This window comes from Suncus etruscus, chromosome 11, assembly GCF_024139225.1.
Source record: "Suncus etruscus isolate mSunEtr1 chromosome 11, mSunEtr1.pri.cur, whole genome shotgun sequence".
Lineage (NCBI taxonomy): Eukaryota > Metazoa > Chordata > Mammalia > Eulipotyphla > Soricidae > Suncus > Suncus etruscus.
In genome coordinates this window covers 28832976-28855369 of record NC_064858.1, presented here as the reverse complement: position 1 = coordinate 28855369, position 22394 = coordinate 28832976, and positions in this window count along the sequence as shown.

Sequence of the window (22394 nt, the reverse complement as noted above, 5' to 3'; positions counted from 1 at the left end):
CTTGGAATGTTGTGATTTCCAATTCTGAGTAGCTGGGACAGAGCCTAGGAGAGCATAACAAACTCCCCTTTGGGCTCTCAATAGGTCATTGCATATTGAAGTGATGTTAAGCAGACCTTAGCCCATATGATTAGGTTATCTTAGAGACTCAGTCTGTGGATGCTTTTATTTTAATTTTTTTAAACTCAGAACTGCTACTCACTTGAATTTTTTTAAATTTATTTTTAACTTTCTTGGCTTTTTAGGTGGAGGATAGATAATTGACTGATACACGGCAATACTCAGGTTACACCTGGCTCTGCACTCAGGAATTAGTCCTGGTGGTACTCGGAGGCCATATGAGGTAGTGGGGAATGAAACCCAGGTCAGTCTCATGTAAGGCAATTGCTCTACCCACTGTACTTTTTGCCCCATGTTTATCTTTATTTTGTTTGTTGGTTTTTTGGTTTTTTGGGGGGCCACACCCGCCAGTGCTCAGGGGTTACTCCTGGCTATCTGCTCAGAAATAGTTCCTGGCAGGCACGGGGGACCATATGGGACGCCGGGATTTGAACCAACCACCTTAGATCCTGGATCGGCTGCTTGCAAGGCAAACACTGCTGTGCTATCTCTCCAGCCTCACCATGTCTGTTATCTTTTGCTGGGTGTATCCATTTTGTAGAAATGAAGAGAAAGGGCCAGAGTGCTAGCACAATGGTAGGTAGGATGTTTGCCTTGCAAGTGGCTAACCTAGGACAGAACTGGATTCAATCCCCGGCATCCCATATGGTCTCCCAAGCCTGAAGGAGCAATTTCTGAGCACAGAGCCAGGAGTAACCCCTGAGCTCTACTGGGTGTGCATCCCCCCCCCCAAAAAAAAAAAAACGAAGAAAAAATACCCTTTAATTGTGGCAGTTTAGGTTTTGGGAAGCCATTCATGTCAGAACAATTATTGCTTTATTTTTGGTTTTTGTTTGTTTTTTGTTTGAGGACCACACCCTGTGATGCTCAGGGGTTACTCCTGGCTATGCGCTCAAAAATCGCTCCTGGCTTGGGGGGACAATATAAGACGCCAGGGGATCAAACCGCGGTTTGTCTTAGGCTAGCATTTGCAAGGCAGACGCCTTTACCTCTAGCGACACCGCTCCGGCCCCACAATTATTGCTATATGTTACCCTTCATCACTTGAGGAAATGTCCCTACATTGCTGATGTCCAGCATTTTCTCCTCTGTTTTCAGCTCTGCTGACCTCCGTCTGTCGAAACCTATTCAGAGCTAAGGACATGGACCTTCAGCTACGTGAGAAGATATATTGTACAGTATATTTTAAATCTATGAAATTCATAGTTCAGATGCTTTTGATCACAGAGCATCGTTTTATCACTTCTGGAAAATGTTTATTCCAAAACAGCTTTAATGGCCCATATGTACACTCCATAATCTCCAGGTCTCACTCAGATACCAGCTTTGCTGCTGCAGTTTCAGAGCGCGCCCGGAAAGGTGCTTTCTCCTGGGCGGCCTCCAGAGCTTTCTTCCTAGCTGAATTCCAGATTTTGGTGTTGCTAAAGTCTAGGTGGATTTATTGATCTTTCACCTTTTCAGTACATAGATTTAGTTCATTCCAATGAAGCTTGCTTTCCTTTTATTTTTCTTCTTCCTTCCCATTTCAGCTACTGCAATGCTTTGTTTCACACTTGATTTGTAAAAAAAAAAAAAGAAAAAGAAAAAAGAAAAAAAATTTATATATATATTTAAAATGTGCCATTTTATTATTGCTGGGTGAAGTATGTCTCACTTTCTGCTCCAATTCTTTCTCTGTCAGATTGCTATGTCAGCAGTTACCGCCACACTTGTCAGCTTACATGCAAACATTACTGCTTACTTCTTCAAAAACAGTTATACATGTAGGTATCTTGAAGTACTGGACTTAATTCTTCCTTGGAATAGATGTGAACAGCAATAAGCGGGTTTTCAAATCCAGTACTTAGTTTGTGTACAAATGTAATTATGTTCATTGTGTATATATTATGCAATGAGCACATGTAAGTATTAGAGCTCCTTACTATTGTTTAAATGCAAATGTTCATATCTCATTTCTTTTTTATCATGTTAAATAAATGTTGATGTTCTTAAATCACTTGTGTTGGAGTCTCTGCTCTTTGAAACTGAAATGGAAAGTCTGAGAATCAAGAGAGTTTTAGGGGGATAAAAAGGAATTTGTTCAGGCCCGGAGAGATGACACAGCGACGTTTGCCTTGCAAGCAGCCAATCCAGGACCAAAGGTGGTTGGTTCGAATCCCGATGTCCCATATGGTTCCCCGTGCCTGCCAGGAGCTATTTCTGAGCAGACAATCAGGAGTAACCCCTGAGCACCGCCGGGTGTGACCCAAAAACTAAAAAAAAAAAAAAAAAAAAAAAAAAAGGAATTTGTTCATTGTAGATTACAGATGTCTCAGAAAGGGCTTTTCTCTTACCCCAAATGGCCCCCATCTCAGGTTAGGAGATGAGAGAGAAAGGAGGCGGAGCCATAGTCACATTGCGCTAATGACAAGTGAACAAGTATAGTTTTTCTTTCGGGGGAAGGGTTCAGTTATGCCTGGCGGCGCTTAGGACTTACGCTCAGAAAGCACTTCTGGCAGGTGAGGGGGGGAGACCATATGGGATGCTAAAATTCAAACCTCCTTCAGTCTACTGGGTTGGTTGTGTACAAGGCAAATGCCCTACCGCTGTGCTATCTCTCTGGCCCCAATAGTTTTTCTGACTTCTCCTCTAAGGCTGTCAGTTCCACAGCTCTAGAGAAGTTTCCCTGTTCTGGTTTCTGTCATGCATTCAGTTTCTACTTATTTTCAGGTTGCATAGTGTGTGTGGCTTCTGCCTCTGCCTTGTCATTCCAGAATTTAGAAAGCTTAGCTGTGGGCTTAGCAGGGTGTGTGGGCCAAGAGTTACTCTCTCCATTCCAGATCATCAGGACGACCCCTGAGATCCTTCACTCTTATAATATATTCTTGGCAGATGTTCACGCTCTTCAAAACCAATTACATTTTCTTCCTTTTATAACCTTTCGTGTGTGCTGTGTTTTGTTCCCAGAGTCCAAGGGAATTTGATGTTATAAAAAGTGGCTGAAGTGAAACTGGCATTGGTCAGTCTTTGGTATTTGTTCCCCCATGTTATGTTACAACGGGTTTAGATTTCATTCAAGATCCAGATGCATAAAAATTCCCACACAAACACAAAATGAAATGCAGATGTAGCCTGTATTGTAGGAGGTGAGTGAAAGGTTCACGGAGTATACTGATCTCTGTATTCATATAGAATGTTAGCAGGGTGCCCTGAACTAATGCTGGCTCACAAGTTTCTCCCAAAAAATGGTCAGAAGGTCATTTTATCTTTGGTCAGGATGCAGTTTTTTGGGGGTGTTTTTTGTTGGTTTGTTTTTGGTTTTGGTTTTGGTTTTTGGGTCACACCCAGCAGCGCTCAAGGGTTATCCTGGCTATAAGCTCAGAAATTGCTCCTAGCAGGCTCGGGGAACCATATGGGATGCCAGGATTTGAACCACCATCCTTCTGCATGCAAGGCAAACATCGTACCTCCATGCTATCTCTCCAGCCCAAGATGCAGTTATTTTTGTTTTTTTGTTTTTTTTTTTTGGTTTTTGGGCCACACCCGTTTGACGCTCAGGGGTTACTCCTGGCTATGTGCTCAGAAATCGCCCCTGGCTTGGGGGGACCATATGGGACGCCGGGGGATCGAACCGCGGTCCTTCCTTGGCTAGCGCTTGCAAGGCAGACACCTTACCTCCAGCGCCACCTACCCGGCCCCTGTTTTTTTGTTTTTTTGTTTTTTTTTTGGAATGCAGTTATTTTTATACATCTTTTGTCAGTGTTTTAGTAGAGTTTTAGGGTAGTTACTATTATTTTTCAACTTTTGTTTGGATAGTTTTAGGGGGCTTCTGTTTATTTGGTTGTTAGGGAGGCACTATTTTGGCTTTGCTATTTGTTGTCTTTGTCATTGGGTTGTGGGTTTTTGGGGATTTTTGGGGGGTTTTTTTGGGGGGGAGGTTTGGGTTACACCCGGTGGCATTTAGGGGTTACTCCTGGCTCTGCACTCAGAAATCACTCCTGGCAGGCACTGGGGACCATATGGGATGCCAGGATTCAAGCCACCATTTGTCCTGGATAGGCTGCATGCAAGACAAACACCCTACTACTGTGCTATCTTTCCAGCCCCTGTGTCTGTGTCATTGGGTTTTATGATCCACAAAATTTATTGACTGCTGTTTTGGAGGGGGTTGGTGGTTTTTCTATTTTTCGTTGTTTTTATTTTGATGTTGTTTGAGACCACATGCACTGGTGCTCAGAACTTATTCCTGACTCTATGTTCAGAGATCACTCCTAGCAGTAGTATTCAGTGGGCCATGGTGGTACCAAGGATCAAACCCAGGTCAGCTTTATGCAAGACAAATTCTTTTTTTTTTTTTTTTTTTTTTTTTTTGGTTTTTGGGTCACACCCGGCAGTGCTCAGGGGTCACTCCTGGCTCCACACTCAGAAATCACTCCTGGCAGGCACGGGGCACCATATGGGATGCCAGGATTCGAACCAGTGTCCTTCTGCATGAAAGGCAAATGCCTTACCTCTATGCTATCTCTCCGGCCCCCGCAAGACAAATTCTTTACCCTTTGTGCATCTCTCTGGATCTTTTGAACTATTGTAAAGAAGAAAAAAATGTTCCCTTCTAAATGGCTCTACAACCGAGGGCATTTGGACATGAGTTATGGGGCTGAAGAGATAGTACAGTAGCTAATGAGTTTGCTTTGAACACAGTTGACCTGGGTCCAGTCCCCAGCAAGAGTGATAATCTCTGAGCACCAATGGGGGCCACACTAACAGTTCTGTGTGACCATAGATGGTGCCAAGACTCAAACAGGAAACAACTACATACAAGGCAAGTGTCTTAACCCCTTTCTCTGGCCCTACATTATACTTTTTGGTTTGGTTTGGTTTGGGGTTTTTTTTGGCTTTTGTTTTTTTTACTTTTGGGCACACCCAGTGGTACACAAAGTTTGTCCATATTCCTGTAGGGGCTGGAAGCAGTGGGCTTGCAGGCTAGCTGGCCCCAGTTAAGTATTGGTCTTTCTCACTGTTACTGCTTTCCTGGCCCTACCCAGTGCATACTTCCCCCAGGCTGCACTCTCCAGTTTATGCGTCTTGCTGGCCCTGAGGTGGGTGCCCATGTGCTGCATGAGAGGACTTGAGAAGATTCGCAGGTTGACCTGCAACTTGAAGGGCTTTGCTTCCTATTCAGTATGTAGACATTCACCCACACAATGTGGTCCTGGAGCCTCCCTGGCCCCTAATGCAGAAACATATTTCTTGTTTGATTTTTGGGCCACACCTGGCTCTGTGCATGGGGATCTCTCCTTCTTGGGGGCCATATGCCAGGGATCAAACTCAAGTCTGCTACCTACAAAACAAATTCCCTACCCACTGTATTAGTCTGGCTATCAGTAAGACAAATTCTTTTCCTCTTGTACATCTCTTTGACCCTTTTGAACTATTTTCTTTTTTTTTTGGTTTTTGGGCCACACCCGGTGGTGCTCAGGGGTTACTCCTGGCTGTCTGCTCAGAAATAGCTCCTGGCAGGCACGGGGGACCATATGGGACACCGGGATTTGAACCAATCACCTTTGGTCCTGGATCAGCTGCTTGCAATGCAAACGCCGCTGTGCTATCTCTCCGGGCCCATTTTTGAACTATTTTCAAGAAGGAAAAATGTTCCCTAGGAGGCTCCACCACCAAGAAACTTCTTAGGTTCTTCTTTCCTCTAACTTGGAGCTGGAGGATAGTGCCCAGTGAGGGCCTACATCTAACCTGTACCAGACTCAGTCTGATTCCCAGTACCACCTGTTCTTCCCAATCATTACCACATGCAACCCTAGAGAACCTCAGCACCACTGAGATAGTCCCGATATCCCGGGCACCACATCCTTACATCCTGACATCAAATCCCAACCTGGTTTGCTGAGAGTCACTAGTGGAGCCTGGACCTTTCAAAGCACCACTAGGAGCCCACCCCCCAAACCCTGCCCAGAAACAAACTTATCATCGAAATAACCTTAAAAATGAAATGTCAGGGCCCGGAGAGATAGCATAGCGGTGTTTGCCTTGCAAGCAGCCGATCTAGGACCAAAGGTGGTTGGTTCGAATCTCGGTGTCCCATATAGTCCCCCGTGCCTGCCAGGAGCTATTTCTTTTTTTTTTTTTTTTTTTTTTTTGGTTTTTGGGCCACACCCGTTTGATGCTCAGGGGTTACTCCTGGCTATGTGCTCAGAAATCGCCCCTGGCTTGGGGGGACCATATGGGACGCCGGGGGATCGAACCGCGGTCCGTTCCTTGGTAGCGCTTACAAGGCAGACACCTTATCTCTAGCGCCACCTTCCCGGCCCCCAGGAGCTATTTCTGAGCAGACAGCCAGGAGTAACCCCTGAGCAACGTTGGGTGTGGCCAAAAACAAAAAACAAAAAAAAAAAAAAATGAAAAGTCAACCTGAAAAAGGATGAGAAACTGGGTCAGAGAGAAGGAAAAAAAATGATTTTATATAAAAAATCAGGGCAACTCATACTAGCATAGGTCAAGCCCTGAAACCAGGCCTACCCACTGCTATTTGCTCTCCACTAGTGCCCTCTAGGTCTTCGGACTCCAAGGCCTTCTTAGAAAGGACAGGAAGCATCTAGACAATAGCCCCGCTGGGCTGGGCCAGAGGGCACCCCTCTCTTGGTTGCTAGGAAACCTGAGCCTTTCCAGAAGACCCCAGTCTGGCTCTCTAGTGAGGACCAGGGGTGCAGCGTCAGGCAAGGGTCTGGAGTTGAAGCCCGGTTCTGCTGCTTTCAATTTGTGTCCTTAGAAAGGCATCGGCCCTCTCCATCGCTGATTTCTCTCACATATCAAAAACTGCTCTTGTAAAAATTATTTCTCACTGTAGTGGCTGCAGAGAGGAAGTACCTTTATACTCAGCAGCACTTAGCACCACGGCATGCTTGCTATCAACTATTATTAATGAAGGACCAGCCTTAGCCTACCGTAAAGTTTCTCTATTTGCCAGGGAACTGTTACTAATCACCCTGTTTGAACAGTGTTTTCAAACCGGGTCATAAGAGAGTCAAAATTCAAATCCACTGAAACGAAAAGAAACACACTCATCAGAATAAGACTTGTGTGTACCAATGAGTAAAATCAGCCTCCTTGTGGCAAGCAAGCCAGGGGCATCAACTCACTGATCAACTGAACCCAGTGGGGTCTCAGAGGTCAAAGGAGTAAGGCTGAATGCACCCAGGAATTCTTGGGGATTTCCATAACCTTTTGAGATGTGAGAAGTTAAAACCTAACACTCTAAGCTTTGCACCCTTTTCTTACTTTCATCTCCCCATAGCAAGAAGTGGAGTTTCCCGAAGGCAGTCTGACCTGGGATAGATCGCACAACAGATCAGATTTGCACAAGGAGATGTGAAAATACTCCTTTATCAGAGACAGCTTTACAGCAATGGTTTACTTCTCCAGCTTTCATTAGTACTGAAAATATCAGTAAATAGAACATGAACAAACTGGAGGAATGGAGAGATGGTTCAACAGGCTTTTAGCACACATGCAGCCTGAAGGAGATTCCATCCCTGGTACTGCCTGGAGCCAGAACATGGAGCCAGAAGTAGCTACCAAGCACCACCATGTGAGCACCCCCAAAAAAACAAGCTGTTTACAGAATTCACAGTAGCTTGAAATATAGGAGGCTCATGCACTCAGATGTACTCACATGTACATGTACAAAGTCCCTACAGGAAGCCAAAAAGAGATCCCGAGGGACCCATTGAAGGGAGGAGCCTAATAAAGACAAAAAGGGCTACTTGTGCTTTCAGACCAGGAGGTTGGGGGGTGGGGGGGTCACTGCTGCAATTCACAGCTCTGTGTCCCCACAGTATGTTCCTCCTCTGTTTCACCTTTTGGTACTTTGGGTTTTTTTTTTTCCAAATTTTAATAAAATTTTAAATGAATCACTGTGAGACAGAGTTACAAAGTTGTTCACAGCTGACTTTCAGTCATACTACATCTAGCACCCATCTTTCACCAGTGCCATCTTTCACAATTTCCGGCCACCAATGCCCCCAGTTTTCCTCCCACCCTTTCCCTGCCCCTCCTCACTGCCTGTATCTATAGCAGATAGGTGCTCTCTTGCTCTCTCTCTCTCTCTCTCTTTTCATTGAGATACTGTGGTTTGCAATATTGTTACTGAAGCTTAGGAAATTGGACAATTCTTTGAATGGAATATCTATTTTATTTGTTTATTTGTTTTGGGGGTCACACCTGGCAGTGCTCAGGAGTTACTCCTGGCTCTTCACTCAGAAATTGCTCCTCGGAGGCACGGGGACCATAGGAGATGCCAGGATTCGAACCACCATTTATCCTGGATGGGCTGCATTCAAGGCAAATGTCCTACCACTGTGCTATCTCTCTGGCCCCAGAAATATTTTTTTGTTTTTGTTTTTGGGTCACACCCGGCAGTGCTCAGGAGTTACTCCTGGCTCCATGCTCAGAAATCACTCCTGGCAGGCTCGGGGGACCATATGGGATGCCGAGATGCAAATCACTCACCTTCTGCATGCAAGGCAAACACCTTACCTCCATGCTATCTCTTCTGCCCCGGTTCTAATGTTTATGTTCAGAGAAGTCTGTGAAAAACTTATGTGATATGTATAAGACAAGGATAAGGGAAAAAATGATTGTTTTGACGTATACACAATTTAATTATGATTAATTTTTTTGGTCACACCCGGCAGCGTTCAGGGGTTACTCCTGGCTCTATGCTCAGAAATCGCCCCTAGCAGGCTCAGGGGACCATATGGGTTGCCAGGATTCGAACCACTGACCTTCTACATGCAAGGCAAACACCTTACCTCCATGCTACTCTCCGGCCTCAATATCTATTTATTTTAATGGATTTGTGGTGCACCTGCAGTACTCAGAAGCTGCTGCAGCTCTGTGTTTTTCCTCGTGATGCTAGGACCATACAGTTACTGAGCTCAAGCCCAGCTTTCCTATAAACAGTCCCGTGTCTCCACTAAAGCTGGAACTATAACAGAGATAAGATAGGTGCATATGATTGTAGAGAGTTGCAAGAAGCCAAAAGTGAGTACTTTTTTATTCCATATCCAGCGATGCTGGGGGTGAAGATAATCCTAGCTGGGTACTAGGGGTCTGGAAACTTCATGTTTAGGGATATTGGCTCCAGGAACTCAGCATGCAAAGCTCCACCCTGTGGAGCTCCCTTCCTGGCCCCTCTGACTTACCATTTTTGTTCATTTTGGAGAACCAGAGCTGGCATTGTTGTGGAGGAAGGTCTTGTGGTGTCGAGGATCAAACTCAAGATCTTGCACTTGTCAGGCATGAACTCTACTGCTTGACCACCTCCTTGATGTCCCCTCACTCCCCATTTTATAGTCTTATTTTGTTGTTGTTTTTTTTTGGGGGGAGTCACACCTGGCAATGCTCAAGGGTTACTCCTGGCTCTAGGTTCAGAAATCTCCCCTTCCAGGCACAGGGGACCATATGGGATGCCAGGATTCGAACAACCGACCTTCTGCATGAAAGGCAAACGCCTTTCCTCCATGCTATCTCTCTGGCCCCAGTCTTTTATTTTATATATCTTTTTGGTTTTTGGGCCACACCCGTTTCACGCTCAGGGGTTACTCCTGGCTAAGTGCTCAGAAATCGCCCCTGGCTTGGGGGACCATATGGGACGCTGGGGGATCGAACCTCTGTCCTTCCTTGGCTAGCGTTTGCAAGACAGAAACACCTCTAGCGCCACCTCGCCGGCCCCTTATTTTTTAACGTGTAAGTTGAAATCATCGAACTCAATATTCTTTATACCTTTTTCTATGTCTATAAATACTTTATTAAGGGCTGGAGAGATAGCACAACAGGCAGAGTATTTGCCTTACGCGCCAACTAAGTTCAATTTCTGGCACCTCACATGGTCCCCTGAGCACCTTCAGGCCAGATCCCCAAGTGCAAAGCCAGGAGTATCCCTGAGCACTACTGGGTGTGGCCCAAAAACCTAATCAAAAATAATATAAAATGCTTTATCCAGGGGGCTGAAGTGATAGTACAAAGGGTAGGAAACTTGCCTTGAGCCTGGCCAAGACCAGGTTTGAGCTCCATGTACCACCTGGAGTAATTTCTGAGCCAGTTTGGTAGCCACACTCCTGAGCACCTCTGGGTGTGGCCAATAAAATAAAATAAAATGCTTTCTAAGGATCATTACTGGATTAGGAACTTTGATTTGGGGCCTGAGTGATAGCACAGTGGTAAGGTGTTTGCCTTGCAACACAGGACGGACGGTGGTTCGAATCCCGGCATCCCTTATGGTTCCCGGAGCCTACCAGAGGCGATTTCTGAGCACAGAGCCAGGAGTAACCCCTGAGTGCCACCACCGGGTGGAACTCAAAACCAAAAAAAAAAGAACTTTGATTTGTTTTGTCTGTGGGTCACATGTGACTATGCTCAGTGATTACTCCTGACTCTGTGCTCAGGAATCACTCCTGGAAGACTTGGGGAACCATGTGGAAAGCTGAGGATTGAGCCTGGTCAGCCCTCTAGAAGGCAAGTGCTGGAAACACTATACTATCTCTTTGGGCCCAGTTAAAAACTTTGAGGAAAGACAGGAAGCGAAAGCAGTTATAATGGAAACGCTATCAGGCTCTCCTGTCATTGCAGTGAGCTCAAAAGATTGTGATAACTGGACAAGGAAGTGATAGTGGTGATGGAGAAAGTTGTCTGTTGAAGTAATATTTATATTTAGCAGATAAGATCCACTAGCATCAGCATATCTGAGTGAGGGGCCCTTCCTGTTCATTTGATCTTCCAAAGCCCTCTGCATTCCACTTACTCAGTTTCTTCTTTTCTTCCTTGCTGGAACTGGGAAACCTTCAAATCTAATGTGAAGGAACCTCTGTTTTCCATCTACTTCCTACATCCTACTGTCCCTTCCTTACCTATAATCTCTGCCTGAAGCCCCGAGCACTCCTCTTTTCTCAGCCCTTGCCTAATTCAAACAAGCTCTTATGACCTGGGGCTAGAAAGATAGTATTGCCAGGAAGGCATTTGCCTTGCTGTGGCTGACCCAGGTTGGGTCCCCAGTACCCTAGAGAGTTCCCAGTGCTCCACCAGGAATGATCCCTGAGCGAGGAGTCAGAAGTAAGCCCTGAACACTGCAGGTATGCACCAAAAAAAAAAAAAAAAAAAAATTAGAAATGACCTTTCCTGAGCTGGAGAGATAGCATAGCGATAGGGCATTTGCCTTGCACACAGCTGATCCAGGACAGGCGGTGATTCAAATCCCAGCATCCCATATGGTCCCCCGTGCCTGCCAGGAGTGATTTCTGAGTGCAGAGCCAGAAGTAATTCCTGTGCACTGCCAGGTGTGACCCAAAAACTAAAAAAAGAAATGACCTTTCCTGTACATTAGTAACAGCTAATCCACAAGTTTCCGCCCAAACCCTGTCTGACCTCTCAACTGATGCTTTTACACAGAAAGTTTTCACTCTGGGCGATGGCAAGTGGAAATGAGAAATGATGACTGAATAGGCCTTGGTTTCTAGCTAGATGCTGGAAATGTCTTTCATGACATAGTGGTGACAGTTATGTACACTCGATAGTTCTGAATCCTGTCAGTGTCACTGAATGGCAGGCACACTTGCAACTGGCTAAAGCGATCAATTTTCATATTGTGTGTCACAGGTTTTCTCTGTGTGTTTTCTATGCTTTAGTGCTCAGGGATCACTCCTGGCAGGGCTCAAGGGACCAAATGGAGTGCCAAGGGTCAAGCCCAGGTTGCTGCATGCCAGGCAAGCTCCCTACTCACAGTTAATACTGTTCTCCATCCTCTTCATATTTGATTCTCAATACTGACGGTCCCCTGAGCCTAGAATATCACCAGTGTATAGCTGTGTGTGGCCCACAGACCCTAAGATACAAACCAACAACAAAAGATAAGAAGAGTGAGTGCTGAAGCCAGAGTAAAGCACAGTAGGTAGGGTATTTGCCTTGCAAGTAGACCAGAGTTCAATAATAAATGAAACTGGGCCCCAGGGACCCTAGGACCTGAATTTAGCCAAGACCACTGAGCTTCAAGAGAATGTTCTCAGCACATTCCAATCAGAGCCAGTCTGTGGGGACCTTGAAGACTCCTCACGGGCCAAGCCTAGCCCAGCAGCACTTGATAGGACTTGCTTAAAGCCACTGTGGAGGTTACTTGTCAGAATAAAGAATGCAACCACGGCAGCAGGGAATCCAGGGTGTCCATTCTGGGAGGCAAACTTGGCCCTACTGAACCCAGTTAGAGGTGACTTTGAAGAGCCCTTTCCTCCCACACCCTGAAAAGAGAAGTGAGACTGAGAAAAGGCCAGACTCTGAGCTCCAAGGATTCTCTTACTAAAGAAAACAGTGAAAACAACACTGGATGGGGAGGGGTGTGTTCTATGCATGTCCCCTCTTGTCTCCCATGTCCCCCAGGCCAGAGGCCCTATCCCCTATGCTTGGAGGCCCAGGGTTGCATGAAGGCACCACCCAGAATTTCTGCTTCAACAGTAATTCTCTTTGAGCCTACTCCTCTTCTCTGCCTGGCTAGTGCTTTTCACTAAAGGATGAATTGAGCTTCATGTGGTCGGGCAGCAACCAAAGATTGGAAGGTGAAAAGGGGAGCATTCCATCAGTTCCAGAGTTCACCAGGGCTACACGCAGCAATGCTCAGAGATTGTGAGGATGCTTAGGATCAGCCCCAGAGCTGGGTTCCCACCAGACCTGCACGCCAATGCTTTGAGCAATTGGCCTGACCTACACTTTCTTTTCAGCAATGCCAGGGTCAAGTCCAGGGCCTCACGCATGAGCAACAAGTGTTCACTGAGCCCACCCACCCACACATGCACACTGAGCCCCTCAGCCTCCTCTTTTTTGTAATGATATCTTTATGTAAGCACCATGATTATAAACATGTTTATAGTTGGGTTTCAGTTATAAAAAAGAACACCACCCTTCACCAGTGCAAAATTCCCACCACCAATGCTCCCATCTCCCTCCTCTCTTACCTCCTGCTTGTATTCGAGACAGGCATTCTATTTCTCTCACTCACTACCATTGTCATGATAGTTGTTAGTGTAGTTATCCCAGCCTCTTCTCTTCACTTTCTTTGTGGGGCCCATGCTCAGGGATATGGAAGAGTATGTGATGCTGGGGGGGGGGGGAAGGCTGAGCCACCTTGGCTGTCCTTCCTCTCAGAGCTTTTTCACCTCCCTTCACTGTTGTCATGGCCCAGGTGACATAATCCATGCTTAGGGCATATTAGGTGCTCATATGAGCTTATCAGGACTAAAAGCTCTCATATATCTTGTAGTTGCAGCTAAAAGGGCCCCCCTCCCTTTCTTGAGGTGTTCACACCTGGCTGTGGGGAAGCAGGAAATCACTTGTGGAGCTGGTGGTCACAAACACCATAGCCACTAGAATTATGCTTGACCGGTGGGCAGCAGCAGGGATCAGACTCAAGGCAGGTCTGTTCCTCAGGCTCCAGCTCATCCCTCTTGATGGCCCCCAAACTTAATCATCAATCACCAGTCCTGTCAGAGCACTGAGTGGTGTGGCCCAAAGATCAAATAAACCATTCAGATGTGGAGTAATCGCACTTAAGTGACAATCTAGGCCCCAGCTCTCAGCATGTTGAACTGTGCTGCCAAGGAGGGCAAAGCCTGGTCCTCAGGGAACCGGAAGTGTCAGAGATAATGTTTTCTCCATCACTCAAAAAAGGAGGTGGAGTGGCCTCAGAGTAGGTCATATAGATGGTCCTTTCAACACTTGGGAAAAAATATATCTCCATGTATAGCTCCAAGTATATCTTACAGTTTATTTGGTTAATTTTTGTTTTGTTTTTATTAACTTTATTTAAATTCTGGGCCAGAGAAATTCACAGTGGACTGAGCTCATGCATTGTCTGTAGGAGACTCAGGTTCCTGGCATTGCATGAGGTGACCCCCAGCACCAAAAAATAGACAAGCAGGGGCCAGAGAGATAACACAATGGTGTTTGCCTCGCAAGCAGCCAATCCAGGACCTAAGGTGGTTGGTTTGAATCCCGGTGTCCCATATGGTCCCCCGTGCCTGCCAGGAGCTATTTCTGAGCAGATAGCCAGGAGTAACCCCAGAGCACCGCCGAGTGTGGCCCAAAAACCAAAAAAAAAAAAAAATAGACAAGCAAACAATTTTCTCTATTGGGGGGGATGGAGAGAGCTAGCATGGAGGTAAGGCATTTGCCTTGCATGCAGAAGGACAGTGGTTCAAATCCCGGCATCCCATATGGTCCCCTGTGCCTGCCAGGGGTGATTTCTGAGCATAGAGTCAGGAGTATCCCCTGAGCACTGCCAGGTGTGGCCCAAAAACAAAAAAAAAAATTTTTTTTTCTATATTGGGACCAGAAATATAGCTCAACAGGATGAGCACAGGGCCGGGCGGTGGCGCTAGAGGTAAGGTGCCTGCCTTGCCTGTGCTAGCCTTGGATGGACCTCGGTTCGATCCCCCGGTTTCCCATATAGTCCCCCAAGCCAGGAGCGACTTCTGAGCGTATAGCCAGGAGTAACCCCTGAGCGTTACCGGGTGTGGCCCAAAAGCCAAAAAAAAAAAAAAAACAGGATGAGCACATTATTTGCATGTGGGTAGAGGGAGAAAAAAAAAAAAGAAAAATTTTCCTCCCTTTCCTTTTTTGAAAGAGTTTTGGGGTGTGTGTGTGTGTGTGTGTGTGTGTGTGTGTGTGTGTGTGTGTGTGTGATATTCATGCAGCTATTCCCAACTCAGGTCATTCCCAGTGGTACTTGGGGACCATGTGAAGCAGATATCATACCAAGGCTCCTCCATAGAGACCATCTGCTTAGCCCAACCACCCTTTCCTTTCTAAAGGCATCACTGCCATCCACACGATGGCAATGATGGTTACACTTATTTTGTTTTTTTTTTTTTTGTTTGTTTGTTTTTTTTTTGTTTGTTTTTTTTGGGTCACACCCGGCGGTGCTCAGGGGTTACTCCTGGCTGTCTGCTCAGAAATAGCTCCTGGCAGGCTCAGGGGACCATATGGGACACCGGGATTCGAACCAACCACCTTTGGTCCTGGATAGGCTGCTTGCAAGGCAAACGCCGCTGTGCTATCTCTCCGGGCCCGGTTACACTTACTTTGTTGTCGTGCCAGATTCCAAAGAGCAGAACACCCAGGAAAGTCCGAGCAAGTTGGGATGGTGCTAGGGATCAAACTTGAGGTATCACACCTGCAAGGCCTTGGGACCCAGCTCCTGTGGCTCTTAACAGGTCTATCATATCTTAGAAAGTAAACTTAAGAACCTGCATTGAGTGAAAAATGGCAAAGTTCATGTTCAAAGACAGGGCACCTCTTGACAAAGGAGAATCGGGTGTATGAGAACCTCATGTGTTAAGTGCTTGAGATCCTGAGTCCTTCTGGGTGGGCACGGGTCTCTCTTCCCTCAACAAGCTCATACATAATGCAGTGGCATCCGCTTTTGGTGAAAGCTTGATTGATTCCTTCTCTTTCAAAAGCAATCACGAGAATGAAGCAATTACATTTAATAACACACAGTAGAGAGAAAGCAATGCTGTTTGTTTGCTCTTCTACCTCGGGATGATCACGTGACATTTGCATAATTTTAAGAAATTTTATCAACTGTCGATATATGGGGATTAGGGGGTGTAGACACTTAGTTGAATCAACCTGTTCACACAGCTCACAATTTATGAACTTCAAGCATTCTTGAGTAATTGCATGGGAAGTTTCTTAGGGGGATTTTAAAGGGCATTTCCCAGGACTAAGGACAAGGGTATAGGCCTGATTTATGACTTTCAGCTCATATAGACAAACACATATAGACAAACATTAACAACCTAGTGTTCTATTTCCTTCTAAATGATATAGCACAACTAAGTATCGTTCGTTTTAATCAGCAAGGATTAATAAACTTCTCAAACGTTCCTTTAAATTTTTAATCAACTTCCTCATTTAGATTTCCTTACTAATCAACCTACATGTATACTTGGTATCTAGTTCCTTCTTGTCCTTGTTAACCTACCAGTGTTTTACAATTGTATTACAAATACAGAGATGGGCTGGGGAGATGGCTCAAAGGGCTGGCAAGAAGCTGTGCACACTAGAGGCCAGAATTAGTGTTCCAACACGATATGGTCCCTGAGAACCTGAGTACTGCAGGAAACAACTCCCAAGACCTGAGCACCCCCTAGTGCTACCTAGCCCCCAAACAAACTAGCAACCTATGCACATATAGAAAATATCTTCTTTGAGGACTGGAGAAAACACAGTGGTAGTGCATGCCTTGCATGCAGCCGATTCAGGTCAAATGATGGCTCAAATCCCACATCCCATTTGGTACCCCATGTTTACCAGGAGTGATTTCTGAGTGCAGAGTCAGGATTAATCCCTAACAATTTTTGGATGTGACCCAAAATCATATATATATATATAAATATGTTATATATATATAATATTTTTGGGGAGGAATCATACCCAACGGTGTTCAGGGACACTTCTGATTCTGTTCTCAGGGATCACTACTGGTAGACTCAGGGGACCATATGGAGTTCTGGGGATTGAACCTGGATCAGCATGCAAGCAAGGCAAGTGCACAGTCCACTGAACTATTATACACTCTCATGCCAACTCTAGAGAATAGGTTGGTTTTTTGTTTTTTGTTTTTTTTTGGTTTTTGGGTCACATCCAGCAATGCTCAGGAGTTACTCCTGGCTTTATGCTCAGAGATTGCTCCTGGCAGGCTAAGGGGACCATATGGGATGTTGGGATTTGAACCACCGTCCTTCTGCATACAAGACAAATGCCCTACCTCCATGCTATCTCTCTGGACCTAGAGAATACTTTTTACATACTAACTTAAGCCAAATAAATAACTCCTACATCTTATCATTTTGTTTCCAAGTTTGTTTCTAGTTTTTCACAAAATTTTAGAATTTTGAGTTGGGAGTTTTCCTAAAAATACCTAAGTCACTTTTCTTTAGTCTCCAAGTAATTTTTGTTTGTTTATTTTTATTCGGAGGCTACACTTTATTCCTGGCTCTGTGCTCAGGAACCACTCCTGGTAAAGCCCAAGGAGCTAATATGATGCCAGGGATTGAATCCAGGTTGACTGTGTGTATAGCAAATGCCCTACCCACTGTAGTATCACTTCAGCCCTTGAGGTAATTCTTAAATTTGGCTACTCTATATAGCATTTTGCTAATAAACATAATCAATCCCTAGAGGGAGAAAGTAAAAAGATTTACAAAACTATTTGGGGACTGGAGCACATGCCAGGCACACTTGGGGCTAAGTGTGATCCTGGCACTTCAGCGTAAAATCTGGGGTCCCCCAAATGTTCCGTGGGTCATTCTAGACACATAGCGGTGCAGGTGAGGGTGTGAAATGACTCTTGTGGGGACTTTTGTGGGAGGCAGAATTACCCAGTCACACAGCAGACAGCTTGGCAGTTACAAATGAAATATATTCTTAAAAAAAAAAAAAAAAAACAAACTTTTTTTTTTTTTTTTTTTTGGTTTTTGGATCACACCTGGCGGCACTCAGGGGTTACTCCTGGCTTCTCTACTCAGAAATCATTCTTGTCAGCATGGGGACCATATGGGATGCCGGGATTCGAACTACCATTGGTCCTGGGTCAGCCACTTGCAAGGCAAACGCCCTACTAGTGCAGAGGGCTGAGTTTTGAATATAGTCATCTTACTAATTGACTTGTATTTGAGAGCCACAATCAACCACGCTTAGGGCTTACTCCTAGCTCTGTACTTAGGGGTAGCTCCTGGCCTGGTGGGCTCAGGGGACCATCTAAGGGATAAATGCAAAGCAAGTACCCTTTCAGCTGTATTATCGCTGGCCTTATGGAGATCCTTTAAGTCCATCAGGTATGGCCCCCAAATTAAATAAATAGCTCTGTGGCAGGTGGAATATGGCCAAATGTTTAAGCAGGACTCTGAAAGCAATGGCTGATCATTTTGAGGTTCTCTAGCTTCTCTGTGAGTTTAGCTTGAGATAAAACCAGTGCTTTAGCACCCCCATGCAGGGCAAGGTAGCATCCTGGGATCAAAGCAGGTCAAACACCAGATCTGTAGCTGACCTCAGGCTATGCAAGTGTTAGCTAGGTGTGAGCACTGAGTCCTCAGTAAATAAGTTGGTCTTGCATGATAAATGGAGGTTGTGGCTATTTACAAGCCTGTATCAACTCAGGAAACATACTATAAAACCCTCTGAAAAATTTCTCCTGATACACATTTGAGTTCATTTAGCTTCCAAGACACTGACCCACGTTCATCCCCCGCATCCCAAATAGTCTGCCAAACCCATCGAAAGTGATTCCTGAGTTCAGGACCAGGAGTAATCCCTGAGAACACTAGAGGTGAGCCCGAAACAAACATACATACAAACAAAATCATCATAATGTTTGTACTACACAATGAAAACCACCATGCGCACATTCAGAAGGATTGTGATGACGCTGTCAGCCATAACTTTCTCAGAGCTTTGAAAGAACTAAATAAGAAATAAGGATTAAACAAGAAATAAAAAAACATTACTGGGATCATTAAGTTAGTGCAACAGGTAGGGCACTTGCCTTGCATGTGGTCAACCAGCATCTCATATGATCTTTGAGCATCACCAGGAATGGTTCCTGAGCATAGGGCCAGAAGTGTCCCCTAAGAATTGCCAGATGTGGTTCCCACACACAAAAAAATTACTGAAGTCGGGCTGGAGCAATGGCGCAAGCGGTAAAGCATCTGCCTTGCCCATGCTAGCCTAGGATGGACCTCGGTTTGATCCCCTGGTGTCCCATATGGTACCCCAAGCCAGGAACGATTTCTGAGCACATAGCCAGGAGTAACCCCTGAGTGTCACCGGGTGTGGCCCAAAAAACAAACAAAAAATAATACTGAAGTCAGACCCTGATCTGAAAGTAGTCCCTGAGCACCACAAAGTATGCCCACCTCTACAAGGAGAAAGGGTGGGACAAGCCTCCATAATACTGAAGTGAATCTCATTATCTCTTCTCACACTGCTCTCAAATAAATTCCAGATGGATTAGCAACCCAAAAGTTACCATCTCACAGAGAAAGAACTATAAATTACTCATAAGCAGAATTTGAACAAGAAAACTTGAGATAACATTTTTCTAGTCTATCAGATTGGCCAAAGTCCAAACATTTGAGGTAGTTCTCTGTTGTCAGGGAGTGAGGAAAAGAAGGTGATGGCAAGATTGATAGGGTCTCTGTAGAAGCAATTTGGAAGCACAAACAGAAATTCCTGGTATACCTTTATCCTGAAAAATATAGGTGATGGGGCCAGAGAGATTGTACAGTGGGTAAGGCACTTGCCTTATAAGAGTCCAACATGGGTTTGGAAACCAGTACAGCAGATAGGACATTTACCTTGCATGAGGCTGTGGGTGACACCCAACCCCCCAAAAATGTTTAAGAGTGTCCCTGTTTTAAGTGCCAACTACTGTATTTTCCAGCGTATAAGATGACTTTTGAAACAAAAACAAGTCAACTGAAAATTGGGGGTCGTCTTATACGCCGAGTATATCCCGAAAAATGTTTCAATATGCCACTAAATGAAAATTGTCTGAATATTGCCACAAAACGAATTTTCCAACTCGATCCTGCACCAATCACTGCCAGGCTGCTCGGACCGCCTCTCTAACTCAGCCAATCCAAGCAGGCAAATTAGACGAATTAGACAAATTATGCATGCAAATTAGATAATGTTCTGTACCCGAATCTACACTGTAAAAAGCCTGCTCAGATTGGCCAGAGTCAGAGAGGAAGTCTATTACAGTATAACCTTTGGACCTTTGCTTGTTGTGATTGGCTCACTGTGGAAGATACAGTTGCAGCACAGGAACGTTCTGTCTAATACAGTGAATATAGGCCTAAACCTATGTTCTAACTGTAAAATTAGGGGGTCGTCTTATACGCCAGAAAATACAGTAAATTGAGGTACTCAAGCACCACAACTACTGAGCAAAGCAAACACCCTAATTGCTGTCGCCGTATTCTCTCTGACCTTTGCCAGTTTATTCTAAACAGGTCAATTTAGGATCTGTCAGCCTGTGAGGTCTGTGGCATGCAGGATAGACTGAGAGAAATTTATCTGTACTCTGAATACTTTCCTTCCTGCTCTCCCCCCAGGGAAGCTTCCAGAATCTCTGCTCAGCTTTTATGGTGCCAAACTCCACCTCCCTTGCCTTGGATGATGGGTGAATCTGAGACTCTCAACCTTCTTTTATCTCTAGATCTTTTTGGACCTGCACATGTAGCAGCTGGGTAAGGCCTTCCTGGATCCCTCTTAGCAAACCTCTACACACAGAGATGAAGCAATGAATTATGAGTCACAAAAGATATATATATATATATATATATATATATATATATATATATATATATATATATATATCCATTTGGGGGTAGGCTACATTCAGCAATGCTCAGAACTTACTCCTAGCTCTGCACTCAGGAATTACTTCTGGCAGCCTCAGGGAACTATGTGGCATGCCCAGGATTGAACCTGGGTCAGCTGTGTGCAAGACAAACACTCTTCCCCCAACACTAGATATGTGTTTATATATTTGACTTGGGGATGTACCACGAGGTGCTCAGAGGTTGTTCCTGACGTTGTGTTCAGGAATGATCCCTGGAACGTGCGTGCATGCGTGTGTGTGTGTGTGTGTGTGTGTGTGTGTGTGTGTGTGTGTGTGTGTGAAGGATTCATATGTGTTCAGGGATTCAAACCAGGGTCAGCTATATAGAAGGCAAATGCCTTACTTCCTATACTATTTTTCCAGCCTCCCCTTTTGTTTAGTTTTTGGTTTTGGATCACACCTGATGATGCTCAAGAATTGCTCTGGGCTCTGCACTCAGGAATCAGCCTCGGAGGAACTCAGGGGATCATCTGGGGTGACAGGGATTGAACCCGGGTCAGCATCATGCAAGACAAACACCCTATCTGCAGCCAAGAGTAACCCCTGAGCATAGCCGGGTGTGACCCAAAAACCAAAAAAAAAGAAATCTGTGGTTAGGCCAGAGCAGTGGCACAAGTAGGTAGGGCGTTTGCCTTGCATGTGCTAACCTAGGACAAACTGTGGTTTGATCCCTCAGTGTCCCATATGGTCCCCCAAGCTCAGAGCAATTTCTGAGCACGTAGCAAAGAGTAACCCCTGAGCGTTACCGGGTGTGGTCCCCCCTCAAAAAAAAAGGGGGGGGGGGAAAGAATTTGTGTTCTGGGGCCAGAGCAGTGGCGCAAGCAGTAGGGTGTTTGCCTTGCACGAACTAACCTAGGACAGACTGTGGTTTCATTCCACAGTGTCCCATATGGTCCCCAAAGCCAGGGGCATTTTCTGAGCGCATAGCCAGGAGTAACCCTGAGCATCACCAGGTGTGTCCCATAAACAAAAACAAAACAAAAAAAAAATCTGTGGTCTGAGGCCAGAGTGATAGCACAGTAGGGCATTTGTCTTGAATGCAGCCAACCCAGGACAGACCCAGGTTCAATCCCCAGCATCCCATATGGTCTTCTTAGCCTCCCAGGAGAGATTTTTGGAGCTCAGAGCCAGGAGTAACCCCTGAGCACTACCAGGTGTGACCCAAAAAAAACAAAAAGAAAGGAAGGAAGGAAGAAAAGAGGAAGGAAGGAAGGAAGGAAGGAAGGAAGGAAGGAAGGAAGGAAGGAAGGAAGGAAGGAAGGAAGGAAGGAAGGAAGGAAGGAAGGAAGGAAGGAAGGAAGGAAGGAAGGAAGGAAGGGAGGGAGGGAGGAAGGGAGGGAGGGAGGGAGGGAGGGGAGGGAGGGAGGAGGGGAGGGAAGGAGGGAGGAAGGGAGGGAGGGAGGGAGGGAGGGAAGGAGGGAGAGAAAGAAAGAAAGAAAGAAAGAAAGAAAGAAAGAAAGAAAGAAAGAAAGAAAGAAAGAAAGAAAGAAAGAAAGAAAGAAAGAAAGAAAGAAAGAAAGAAAGAAAGAAAGAAAGAAAGAAAGAAAGAAAGAAAGAAAGAAAGAAAGAAAGAGAGAGAAAGAGAGAGAAAGAGAAAGAAAGAAAGAAAGAAAGAAAGAAAGAAAGAAAGAAAGAAAGAAAGAAAGAAAGAAAGAAAGAAAGAAAGAAAGAAAGAAAGAAAGAAAGAAAGAAAGAAAGAAAGAAAGGAAAGAAAGAAAGAAAGAAAGAAAGAAAGAAAGAAAGAAAGAAAGAAAGAAAGAAAGAAAGAAAGAAAGAAAGAAAGAAAGAAAGAAAGAAAGAAAGAAAGAAAGAAAGAAAGAAAGAAAGAAAG